The sequence below is a fragment of the Mustela nivalis genome (assembly GCF_964662115.1).
Source record: "Mustela nivalis genome assembly, chromosome: 9".
Lineage (NCBI taxonomy): Eukaryota > Metazoa > Chordata > Mammalia > Carnivora > Mustelidae > Mustela > Mustela nivalis.
Genome location: NC_139028.1, coordinates 26996786 through 27010272, shown reverse-complemented (window position 1 = coordinate 27010272; position 13487 = coordinate 26996786). Strand labels below are relative to the sequence as shown.

The 13487-nt window shown below is 39.2% G+C and overlaps 1 protein-coding gene and 1 pseudogene across 2 annotated transcripts in view; one reads left to right on the top strand and one right to left on the bottom strand.

Annotated features, from left to right (window-relative positions):
* LOC309841033 (olfactory receptor 8B8-like) overlaps window positions 1-13487 on the top strand; it is a gene marked incomplete at both ends in the record, with an annotated part of 127746 nt that overhangs the window by 55187 nt on the left and 59072 nt on the right.
* LOC309841023 (olfactory receptor 8B3-like) lies at window positions 5782-6715 on the bottom strand (annotated as a pseudogene). Its single transcript has one exon. The product of its transcript is annotated as an olfactory receptor 8B3-like (transcript).

The window sequence follows — 13487 nt, the reverse complement described above, 5'->3', positions numbered from 1 at the left end:
TGTGGGGTGTGTGTGTGTGTGTTGAAGGAGGCTGTCAGGAGGAGTGGAGAATGAGGTTTAATAAATTTAAGGGTTCAGCAATTAAAAGGACCTGGAACTCAGAACCCCTTGTACTTATGCTTTTCATGACTCCTGAATCTCTGTGAACCCTAATCATGCCCACTACAAGCCTGGTCTGAGCAGCACCAGCAGCTCATGAATGAAGTTTGCACAAAACAATTCAGAAGGTAATCAACTTTGCTTCCAATTCTGAAGTAGGAGGATCCATTTATTTTTATTATTATTGACCAGAAAGTCTAAGCTTTCACACTGATTCAGAGACAGCTCTGTCCTAGGACAGGTACAGACCAATCCCATGATTTCCCTGCTTGACTCCTAGTTGTGACAATTTCAATAGACTCAAACTTCTTCTCCTAACTTCTTTTATGTCCATTCATATAACACAAAAAAGCAAAAACCATAGTCGATATTCTATGTTGTGTGTATAACACACCTGACTTGGTTCTCCTCCTTTTGAAAAAAGTCCCAGGGGTGCCTGGGTGGCTCAGTTAAACCCTCTGCTTTTGGTTCGGGTCATGATCCCAGGGTCCTGGGATTGAGCCCCACATTGGACTCTGCTCAGTGGGGAGCCTGCTTCCTTCTCTCTCTCTCTGCCTGCTCTTCTGCCTATTTGTGATCTGCCAAATAAATAAATAAATAAAAATCTAAAAAAAAAAAAAAAAAAGAAAAACGCCCCAAACATGTACAGTGCTTAAATTAGTAACCAGAAAGCTGTCAGCTGAGTTGCTTTTATGAAAGCTTTGTATATCTTACCTTTATAAACTGTTTTTATAACTTTTGTAACCATTTTAATGAACTTTTTTTCCAAATAATGTGAAAAAATGGAATTAAATTCAAAAGCTTATTCTTTCTGCAATGAAATATATATATATATATACATAAATTTCTGAATTCTGAAACTAAAGCAGATTGCATTTAAATTTTGAAGCTTCTCAAATGAAAGATTAGTGACCAGGCTTAACATATACTTTTAGGTACCTTAAATAGTGATAAAATAAATAACAAAGTGGATGCACCTTTGAAATGTCTATAAGGGTTCCTGAATAGCACAAACATTATTTACATATTGACACACCTTTTTCAATAAGTAATACAATTTCATCAAAACAGAGCCTGGGTTGGGGGGAGCGCCTGGGTGACTCAGTAGGTTAAAGCCTCTGCCTTGGGCTCAGGTCATGATCTCAGGATCCTCAGCCGGGAGCCTCCTTCCCTTCCTCTCTCTCTGTCTGCCTTTCTGCCTACTTATGATCTCTGTCTGTCAAATAAATAAATAAAATCTTAAAAAAAAAAAAAAGAGAGAACAGCCTGAGAGTGGGTATTAAGGAGGGCACATATTACATGGAGCACTGGGTGTGGTGCATAAACAATGAATCTTGGAACACTGAAAAGATAAAATTAAGTTAAAAAAAAACAGACACTAAGTAAAAGAAAAACAAAATTAAAAATTACAACAAAAATAAACTATTTTGTACAAATAAAACTTGTCAAATGAAAATCACACATGTTGATATGGAGGTCAGGGGATGTGGTATGACAGGTCATTTAAAAACAGTAAGTCAGTAACTCTGTGATGACAGATCATAACTACATTTTTCATGGTGAGCATTTGGTTGTGCATATAAATGTCAGATCACTATGTTGTAGATGTGAAACTAATAGAATATTGTATGTCAGCTATACTTCAATTAAAAATTAATTTTTAAAATAAATAATAAATATTGGGGTGCCTGGGTGGCTCAGTGGGTTGAGCCTCTGCCTTCAGCTCAGGTCATGATCTCAGGGTCCTGGGATCAAGCCCCACATTGGGCTCTCTGCTTGGCAAGGCGACTGCTTCCCTCTCTCTCTCTCTCTCTCTCTGACTGCCTCTGCTTACTTTTGATCTCTCTCTCTCAAATAAATAATAAAATCTTAAATAATAATAATAAAATAAATAATAAATAATTCGAACATCTAAAACATAAAGAAGACAATAAACCAGTTATGCTAAATTTCACAATAGCTAATTCTTGAATGGAAATCAGAAAAGTGGTAAAATATTAAGTATAATTAAGGTGTTTTAGAAATATTTAATGAATCTTGGAACTCTGAAAAAATAAAAGAAAATTAAAAAATCAAAATAAAAAAATGTAAAAAAAATTTAAATCATAACTTAAGAATTAAATTTTTTCTTTGTTTCAAGTTTTTATTTATATTCTAGTTAGTTAACAAATGGTGTAATACTGGTTTCAGGAATATAATTTAGGATTAAGGAATTTTAGAGTAGTCATCTTATTGTGTTTTGTCAAAAGAAAAATAATCCAAAATCCTACTGAAGAACGGAAACTGTCATAATTTGGCTTATCCACCAAATGTTTCTTTCAAGTTGTCATTGCTCTCTCAGCTGCTATTTCAGGGTTTTTGTAACTTAAAATCCATAGAGGAGTTGCACACAGAAATAAAAAAGCAGGAGTAATTTAGCTGTTTCCAGGTCCTCCAGCCCTGTTACTTATATCTGTTTATTTTTTTATTGTATTCATGTAGCCACCATATACTACATCATTAGACTTTGATGCAGTGTTCAAGGGTTCATTATTTGCATATAACACCCAGTGCTCATCACAACATGGGCTCTCCTTAATACCCATCACCTAGTGTAAACATCAAATGACTTGTGTTTTTATCCTATCCAGAGAAATCCTGTGGTCCCATACTATTTCAAGAGCCTTCTAGAAAGGAAGAGTCACAAAAAGAGATGTCTTTTCTCCATCATTTTTGCTTTCTAAATCCCTTCATCTTGACTTGAATTTTGAATACCAAATACTATTTAAGCTCCTGTTCTCTGGGTTCCTGCTTCCTCATAAATGTGGAGACAAATCTGGCCTTTTGGCCTTCATTCCCTTAAACTTGATTAATGTAGGATCCTCATGCATTGTAAGTTTTATCACAGCTGTATGGACATGATGGAAGGCAGAATTGCAGTACTCTGAATAAGCAGGAGACAAAGTCAGATGAAAGGTGGTTTTAAATCTCATAGTCTTTTCCTGCAGAGAGATTTCTTGTTTATTTTCCATGTGGTTTTTGGGTTGTGGCCTAATGTTTCCTGCTGGGTTCCTTTCTCTCCGATGCCCTCGTCTCTGAATTATGAGTACTTGAAAATATTCTAAAATATTTTTTAGTTGATTTGCAAAAAGCTTCTTGTTTCAATCAATCATCTCTCTACTAGGCTAGCTGAATAGGATTTCTCTTGGACAAGGAAAAGAACTATCACATTACTTTCTTAAAGCAATCATTACCCTGAGGGATATTTATGTGTAAACCAACAAAGCACAGTCAACTTTCAAAATAAAAAATGTTCTCATATTTTAGGATTATTGAAATAAACTAAAAATAAAAATAATAAAATGAAGTAGACAAAAGTATATATTTGAAAGAGCAGTAGACTTAAAATCAGGAGGCTACACTTTATCTAGACATTTCCTTAATAAGCTTTATAATGTTATTCATTAACTTTCCTCAGCTTCAGTATCATGTCTATGCAATAAATATATATTGAGGATCACTTGTGTCCCCTATGGTAAATATGAAACCTCTATCAAGAGACTCTTAACACATAGCATTTAGGTGGAAAGTGGATTATATTTTATGGATGTTCTGGAATCTGCTGTATCTGTGAAACAGTGACATTTCAAGGAGACACATTATAAGCCAGGGAAGTGTATAGACAGGAGTACACATTATCTGATTCCTGATTGCAATAGCACAGTGTGAGTAACTCTCCCCCATAGGTACAAAATCACCCAGCTGTTACTTTACATGATGATTTACAGAACTGTTAATCCTCCCCAAGAGAAAAAAACCCCACAAATTCCATAACAAAGTAAAAATTTTGAAGGGGCGGGGGGGGGGTGGGAGGTTGGGGGAACCAGGTGGTATTAGGGAGGAACCAGGGTATTAGGGAGGGCACAGATTGCATGGAGCACTGGGTGTGGTGCAAAAACAATAAATACTGTTATGCTGAAGAGAAATAAAAAATTAAAAAAAAACAGATAAATTTATTCATTATGTTATTTATAAATGGTTAAAGAGGTAAAAAGGAGAAGACATTGTGAAAATGATGAGGAAGGAAGATCTTCTATCAAGAAATTGGAAACAGGAGCACCTGGGTGGCTCAGTTGGTTAAGCAACTGCCTTCTGCTTAGGTCATGATCCTCGATTCGAGGAATTGAGTCCCACATCAGGCTCCCAGCTCCATGGGGAGCCTGCTTCTCCCTCTGCCCTTCTCCCCTCTCATTCTCTCTCTCACTATCTCTCTTTCTCAAATGGATAAATAAAATTAAATTAAAAAAAAAAAGAAATTGGAAACAAACTGGGCTCTCTGCTCCTCCCTGTCTAACACACAGCCACATCTCCTGGTGCAGTGATAGCAACATCCCAAAGACAAGATGGTAAAGGTTGGAGTAAGTATATTTGGTGGTATTGGGCACCTGGTCACCAGGGCTGCTTTTAACTGTGAGAAAGTGGATGCTGTTGCCATCAAGGACAACTTCATTGACCTCAACTGGAACATACATGTTCCAGTATGATTCCATCCATGGCAAACTCAAAGGCACAGTCAAGGCAAAAAACATAACTTGTCATCGATACAGAGCAAACCTCCATCTTCCAGGACCGAGATCCCACCAACATCAAATGAGGAGATGCTGCTGCTGAGTATGCTGTGGAGTCCAATGCAGAAGGCTGTGCCTTACTTGAAGTTGGGGCCAAGAAGATCAGCATCTCTGCCCATTCTACCGATGCCCTGAAGTCTGGGATGGGTGTGAACCATGAAAAGTATGAAAACTTTCTCAAGATTGTCAGCAATGCCTCCTGCAGAATCAGCTGCTTAGCCTCTCTGGCCAGGGTCATCCATGACAATTGGTATTGTGGAGGGACTCATGACTATAGTCCCTGCCATAACTGCCACCAAGAAGACCCTGCCAGGCCCAGCTGAGAAACTGTGGCATGATAGCTGAGAGGCTTCCCAGAACATTATTTCGGCTTCTAAACTGATACCACCAAGTTTGTAGGCATGGTCATCCCTGAGCTGAATAGGGAGCACACTGGCATGGCCTTCCATGTCACCACCCCAAAGTGTGTCAGTTGTGGATCTGAGATGCCTAGAGAAAGCTGCTGAGTACTATAACATCAAGAAGCTGGTGAAGCAGGCATCAGAGGACCCCCTCAAGGGCATCCTGGGCTTCACTGAGGATCAGATAGTCACTTGCAACATTAAAAATGACACCCAATCTTCCACCTTTGATCCTGGGACTGGGGTTGTCCTCAATGACCACTTAGTCAAGTTCATATTCAAGTATGGTAATGAATTTGGCTATAGCAACATGTTGGTGAACTATATACACTATATGGCTCTCAAGGAATTAGAGTCTACTGGACCAGTAGCCCTAGACAAAACAAGAAGGAAGAGGCTCTCAGTTGGTGGGGAGTACATACCCTAACACACTGAGAATTGCCACACCTCTACACAGTTTCCATCCCAGATTCCCTGAAGCAGAGGAAGGACTTGGGGAGCCCTAGCTTGTCACTGTATCCACCCAAAAACATTGTAAACAAACTGACAGGAAAATCAAATTTCCTTCAGGGTGGTAACAAAGATACAGGATATGAACACTCCTACTAAACTATTCTGACAAAAGAAATCGAATATACCAGTCCTGTAACTGTACCCAGGGACAGTGATTTTGATCAAAATGTTCTCCCACTTCGGGTTTTTCTCAGAGCAAGTTTAACATCTTTGTTCCTCAAGCTTTAAATGAAGGGGTTCATCAAGGGAACCACATTGGTATAAAAGACAGAAGAGATTTTTCCCTCACCCATCGACCCAAAAGAAGATGGCTGATGATACGCAAATGCACCAGATCCAAAATAGAGAGAAACCGCAAATATGTGGGAACTGCAGGTGCTGAAGGTTTTGGACCTGACCTCAGGGGAGCTGATGTGCAGGATGCTGGACAGGATGCAACCATAAGAGACAAAGATGGTGACACTGGGCACAATGATATCTATGCCCACCGAAATGAAAATAACGAGCTCATTCAAATACGTGCTGCTGCAGGAGAGCTGGAGCAGAGGGAGAATGTCACAAAAATAATGGTTGACGGTGTTTGCATCACAGAAGGTCAGTCTCAGCACATATCCTGTGTTAGCCATGGCACCGAAAAGCGCCATCAAATATGAACCAAGCATAAGGATGGAACACACTTTAGGGGACATGGCAACATTATATAAAAGTGGGTTACAGATGGCCACATAGCGATCATAGGCCATTGATGTCAGCATATAACATTCAGAAATAGCAAAAAAACAGAAAAAGTAAAGCTGGGTCATGCAACCAAGGTAGGAGATAATATTCTCCTTTGATGTGAAGTTAATCAGCATTTTGGGTGTAAACACAGAAGAATAACAGAGGTCTATGAAGGACTGATTCAACAGGAAAAATTACATGGGGGGTGTGTAGGTGTGAATTCAGCAGGATTAGAGTTATCAAGCCCAAATTTCCCAACACAGTGACCACATACATGAGTAGAAACAGGAAGAACAGGGGGGGCTCGAGATATGGTAAGTCTGTTAGCCCCATAAGAATAAATTCAGTCACAAAGGAAGCATTTTCAGCAGGCATTCTTCTCTAAGGAGATATGTGAACACAGAAGAAAAAAGTTACATGGAGAACAATTAACATTATCCACCATATCTCCTCTCACAGAAGTTGGGTTTGTACTGGGAATATTTGAGTCTACCCCAGACTGGACCCACATAATCTGCTTTGTCATTATCATAAATCTAGTGACATGGACATTTTCTTATTAGACACTCTATAAGCTGTAAAACAAATAGCACTAAAACTTGGCCTACAAAATGAAGACTAATGCTTCCATATGCCAACAGGACTGCTGTCAAAACCAAAAGTTAAGGAGAAGATTGGGCCAGAAGGGAATTGCCTTCTCTCATTTCAATTCTTTGAACACATAAACCCTCCCCTAACCAGGAAAATGGAGGCAGCAACCCCACCAAATGGGTGCTGGCTTTCAGGGGTATTGGACTTCATGTGGTGGGAATGAAGAACACTGTCTAATCCAAAAATAAAGGACCAGAGTCTAGGAGAGTTCAAGTTTTGCCCCATGTACAGCGTAAAAAGAATGGATGTAGAAGAGTGAGAGTTCCATCAATGGAACTGGCCAATAAATTGCATCCTTGAAACCTAATAATGTTTCTAAACCTTCCTTGCTCCATCACCCTCCCCTAAACAGGACCTTCTACCTATTTCATGTGAGTCTGAGGACTGCAAAGAACTGGAAAGTAATTGGCATCTTTGATTCCTAGACTTTCATCATAAAAGAAAGACATGAGTAGGCACACCTGGGTGGCTCAGTCAGTTGAGCGTCTGCCTTCAGCTCAGGTCATGATTCCAGGGTTCTGGGATGAAACTCCACATCCACCTCCCTGCTCAGCAAGGAGTCTTCATCTCCCTTTCTCTCTGCTCCTGCTCTCTCAAACACTGCTTCTCTCAAATAAATAAATAAAATCTTTTAAAAAATAAAGCAAAAGACATGAGTATAAATGGAATTCAGAAACTCACCCTCCTTAGGCAAGAACACCTTGGTCCTTCCTTACCGGTATTACCCCTGTGCTCCTGAAAGGGCAGATTTAATCTCTGTGGCTTTGCTCCCTTCGATTCTATGAGGACACAACCCACACTTAATTTCTGATGAGCCCTGGAATTCCTTCTGAACCACAGACAATAATTTCTGACTATGAGTTCTCTTAAGCAGCAGACCAAAATAAACAGCCTTTATTATGATCATTTTGCACTTGGTAAATCACAGAAAACTTAAGGTGAGGGCAATGATATCATGTCCTCAATTATAAACAGGGCAGAAGCTTGCTATGTTTCTTATGCAGGCAATGGTTTCTGGAGTAATAGGGTCTTGAGAGGATTGCATTTTCACAGAGGACCATAATGTGTCTCTAGTTCCTTTGGTGCTCAAAGTTTTAGTCAAGGTTACACTCCACTGGAGGGATCAGACATCCCCCAAGAGGAGCCAAAAATAAATTCCCATTTCCAGGTCAGCAACACGACAGAAGAGGAAGCTCTAGAATTTCCTACTCTCCATGGACACACTGATTCAAAAATGATTCACATACATATATTCTTGTTCTAAAAAATCCAGACAGTGTTAAAGTAGGCCTGATCCCAGTTAAACAATGAATGTAGACACATTCTCTAACATTTTAGGGAAATTCTAGATATCCTTTTTCTTTTTCTTTCTTTTTTTTTTTTAACAGTTATACTTGCACCGTACCTTCAAATTGGAACAATTTGAACCCAGTTCCTGGATTCTTCCTGGGGAGGGAAAGAATTGCACCATCTGTACAATGCCCCAACTTTTAAAACATGTGCCTAGAAGACTTGTTTCTAGATAGTCTGTGTCAGAAAGTAGAGGGGATATAGGAAACAGCATACTTCACTTGCCTGGGGAGAGAGACAGAGAGATGATGTGTGGACTGGAAGCCACCAGAGCTCCTTCCCCTGGCTCAGCATAGAGGAAGTGATTGAAAAGCTCTTTTTTGCAGCTTCTCTCTGGTGAGGAAAAAAATGTGCCCTATGCATCCAGCAAGCATTACAACTTACCTGTGTGCTGCCTGAGTGATTGGCTTCAGTCCTGTTTGTTTTAGAACACAGACACAATCGATGAAGACAGGGGTGAGGGAGGGAGCATGGGGAGAAGTTGGGGGCACTGCAACTAATACCAAAGAAAGAGGGTTAAGCTGCACAAAATTGAGAGGCCTCCAAAGTCTCTGGCCAGGCTTGTTAGTGATACCTTCTCTAGTCCAAGGCCAGACCCTGAATGTCAGGACAGATGAGTGTTTTGTCTAATGTGCAGACACCAGTGTAGAGAATCAATGAAAATGAAGACAAGTTGAAATACTTTCCAAAAAGGAATAAGAGCAATCCACAAACTGACACTAATGAAATGAAAATATGTGATTTTCCTGACAGAGAATTGAAATGACTGTCCTAAGATGCTCACTGGAGTCACAGAACAATACACAAACCAAGAGAAAATTACAACACAGAGACAGAAAACTTAAAGTATTAAACAGAAATCATGGAGCTGAGAAATACAATATCTGAACTAAAAAATTCAGCAGAGGAGCTCAACAGCAAAGTAGATTGAAGAAAAGACAGGATCGTGAATTTGATTAAACATCTCTGTGGAAAGAAGATATGGTCTATACATGCAATGGAATATTATGCCTCCATCAGAAAGGATGAATGCCCAACTTTTGTATCAACATGGATGGGACTGGAAGAGATTATGCTGAGTGAAGTAAGTCAACCAGAGACTGTCAATTTTCATATGGTTCACTTACTTGTGAAGCATAAGGAATAACACGGAGGACACTGGGACAAGGAGAGGAGAAGGGAGTTGGGGGAATTAGGGGGAGGAGAGGAACAATGAGAGACTGTGGACTCTGAGAAAGAAACTGAGGGTTTTGGAGAGGAGGGGGTTGGGGAGTTGGATGCGCCTCGTGGTGGGTATTAAGGAGGGCACATATTTAATGGAGCACTGGGTATGATACATAAACAATGAATCTTGGAACAATGAAAAAGTAAAGTTTAAAAAAATCTGGATACTTTGTGAAAATCAGATGGAAATAGTGCACAGGTAGTTTGGGAACTATTCTGATTATGAATCTAGGAATACCAGGTGTCTAGGTGAAAATAGTTTGATGATACATTTCTTAATGTTCTGGATGATGATAATAAAGAGAGAAAGTGCCACAGCTATGATTCAGTGATGACTTACATGAAGCATGTTTTTTTAAAAAATTAAATTTATTTATTTTCAACATAACAGTATTCATTATTTTTGCACCACACCCAGTGCTCCATGCAATCCGTGCCCTCTATAATACCCACCACCTGGTATCCCAACCTCCCACCCCCCCCCCAGCACTTCAAACCCCTCAGATTGTTTTTCAGAGTTCATAGTCTCTCATGATTCACCTCCCCTTCCAATTTCCCCCAATTCCCTTCTCTCTAACTCCCCATGTCCTCCATGCTATTAGTTATGCTCCACAAATAAGTGAAACCATATGATAATTGACTCTCTCTGTTTGACTGATTTCACTCAGCATAATCTCTTCCAGTCCCATCCATGTTGCTACAAAAGTTGGGTATTCACCCTTTCTGATGGAGGCATAATACTCCATAGTGTATATGGACTACATCTTCCTTATCCATTCGTCCGTTGAAGCGCATCTTGTTCTTTCCATAGTTTGGCAACCGTGGCCATTGCTGTGATAAACATTGGGGTACAGATGGCTCTTCTCTTCACTACATCTGTATCTTTGGGGTAAATACCCAGGAGTGCAATTGCAGGGTCATATAGATCTTCCCTATGAAGCATGCTTTAAGTAACCCAGATACAGTATCTTATACGATGTTCTAAAATTCTTGTGTTTCCTCAAGCTTAATTGATGTATACTTATTAAATAAAAATTTTATATGTTTATTAAATGTAAAAAAGTCACTGTAAGTTATTCTGACAGAAGGGCAAAATGAAAAAGAACAAAAAATACTGAAGAAATCCTGAAAGACTTATGGGATGCTACCAAGTGAATCAATATATGCATTTCAGCAATCCCATTAGGAGAAGAGAGTTCGAAAGAACCAGAAAACCTATTCAAAGAAAAAAAGGCTTAAAAATTTCCCAATCATGTCAACATCCCAACACTGTGACCAATTTATACAAAGATAAAACCCAGAATAATTACATAATGAGTACAGAAACACACACACACACACACACACACACACGGTCAACTGCTTATTCTCTCTCCAGTTTACTTAACTGGGCTAACCTGACTTCGACCTTCAGACTCTGGTCTACACTAATTTAAGAACAGTGCTGATCCAGGCAGGTGAGGTATAAAACCCTCTAACCCAATATTCTGGACTCAATGCAAATTTACTGACTGCTGATTCACCTCTCAACTTGAATTATGCATTTGGTATCTGGGTCTGTTTCAATCATTATGCTTTATACTAACTCTAGGGATTGAAGCAGTACTTTCTGTATGCCTAAATATATCCATCTTTTCTACCTAAAGAAAGTTTTTTAAGTATACCTAAAGAATTTCTTTAAGGCTTTATCAAGAATAAAGAAAGGGTTAAGAAAATGAAATTACATAGTATGTATAAGAACCATCTCCTCTTTACCTTAACCTAAACATAATGACATACAGCCTATAATAAACTGATACAATAGGGTTCTCTAGGGACTTGGTTCCTCCTGCAGAACCTGGTGGAAGGTCTTCATTGAGTGTAGTAAATGCACGGTCTCTGCACCAGACTGGTTTACTTTACTCCACACTACTCTAGTTTTGGTTTTTTCTGTGTGAGCCATTCTGTTCTGTACTTGGAAGGCTGTTCCCTTCACCTGACCCGTTCTTCTGAGTCTTGGCTTATTGATTCCTTAAATATGTAATTTAAATCCAGGTAGAATCCAAGTTTTTCAGCCATAATTTATCATGATAGTTAGCAGTTAGCATACATACGTACATCAAAGTCTACAAAATATACACTTCAACCATTATCATAAACTGAACAGCTTACAATAAACTTACAGACCTATAAACAGAGTATTTCAGGTCCCAGAGCCCTCTGTGTGCCCCTAGTCCTCCCATTCTCCACCACAATACTGATACAATCATGTCCCAGCTTTTGTTCACAGCTTCATCTCTTAAGTGGGCCCTCATGGTGTTCCACATCCAGCCAGAAGAAGGATGAGGAGAATGTGGAAATGATTATTATAGTCTACCCTGATGTGTTTCCACATATTGCGGTGACCAATATAAAATAAGAATATACTCACACATTCTAAATTAGGCAACAGAGCTTCCGAATATAAAGTGGGAAAGATACTCTCGAAAATTTGCTTAGATTAGCATGTTGCTTTCATTTGTGTTCTGAGACATTTTATTCATGGAAACCATTTTCATATTTCATGGATATTTAAAAATACAGCACATTAACAATAATAATAAAAAGAGTAAGCTGGTATATGTAGAATCAAAACACCAAGTCCTAGTCTCAGCTCTACCAGTTTCAAATTGTAATCTGTGACAAACCATGAAAACACCTGAGCATCAGTTTCAACAAGGAAATGAAACTAAGCTTCTCTCTCCTCTTTATCTCACTTTATTTTCCATTGAAATATAAGAACTTACTGATGTGACAGAGCAGAAAAACTAAAACACATTAAGGGCAATTGTAACACCCTGCACATCTTTATATTAATATTTGAGTGGGCTAATTTAACTTTAGGTCAGAGACAGAGGCTCCCCAGCCCCTTCGATGCCCCACATTCTACTCACTGAGGAAGATGAGAGTCTTTTCCTCAGAAAGTAAAACTTCACACTGGGTAAGATTTTCATGCTTAAAGGTACATGTTTAAAGGGGCACCTTGGTGGCTCTGTGGGTTAAAGCCTCTGCTTTTCACTCAGGTCATGATCCCAGGGTCCTGGGATGGAGCCCCACCTCAGGCTCTCTGCTCAGTGGGGAGCCTGCTTCTCCCTCTCTCTCTGCCTGCCTCTCTGCCTAGTTGTGATCTTTCTCTAATAAGTAAATAAATAATCTTAAAAAAATAAAGGCACATATTTTTACAACTAAGCCCTGCAGATAAATTGACTACTTCACCTGGTGATCAGCTGATAACACAATAACATGCCCCAAAGGACAAAGAAAAATCAGCTTATGCCAGACTCAGGGGAAAATAGCATGTGTGTCTCCCAACATGGACACCAATTCAACAAAATCAATTTCAGAAGTAATTTTGATCATATAGAATTGAAATTAGAATCTATCTACTCTGTTGGATTATGAAAACCTACATTTATATCATTCTCTTGCTATGCCTTATTTATATTTGTGACATATACCACAAGGCTGCACATTTCTAGGTACTCAGAGGTGCAAAATGCTGTGTGTGTGTGTGTGTGTGTGTGTGTGTGTGTATACATATGTGTGTGCATGTGTATGTGTGTTACACTGAACAAGGAAATGATTAAAGCAATAACCACTTCCTTTCCTCAATTCAGTAAGTACATCCTGCTCAGCTCTTCTTCTCAGGAGTGGGTTCCATAACATGCAATCAATGTTGGGCAGCAATTTCATGAAATAAAAGACTTCATGATTGTGTGTGTGTGTGTGTGTGTGTGTGTGTGTGTTGAAGGAGGCAGTGTCAGGAGGAGTGGAGAATGAGATTCAAAAAACTTAGGAGTTCAGCAATTAAAAGGAGTTTACATGAAACAAATTCAGAATGTAATCAGCTTTGCTTCTGGTCCTGAAGTAGGAGGATCATTTTTGTTGTTGTTGTTATTGACCA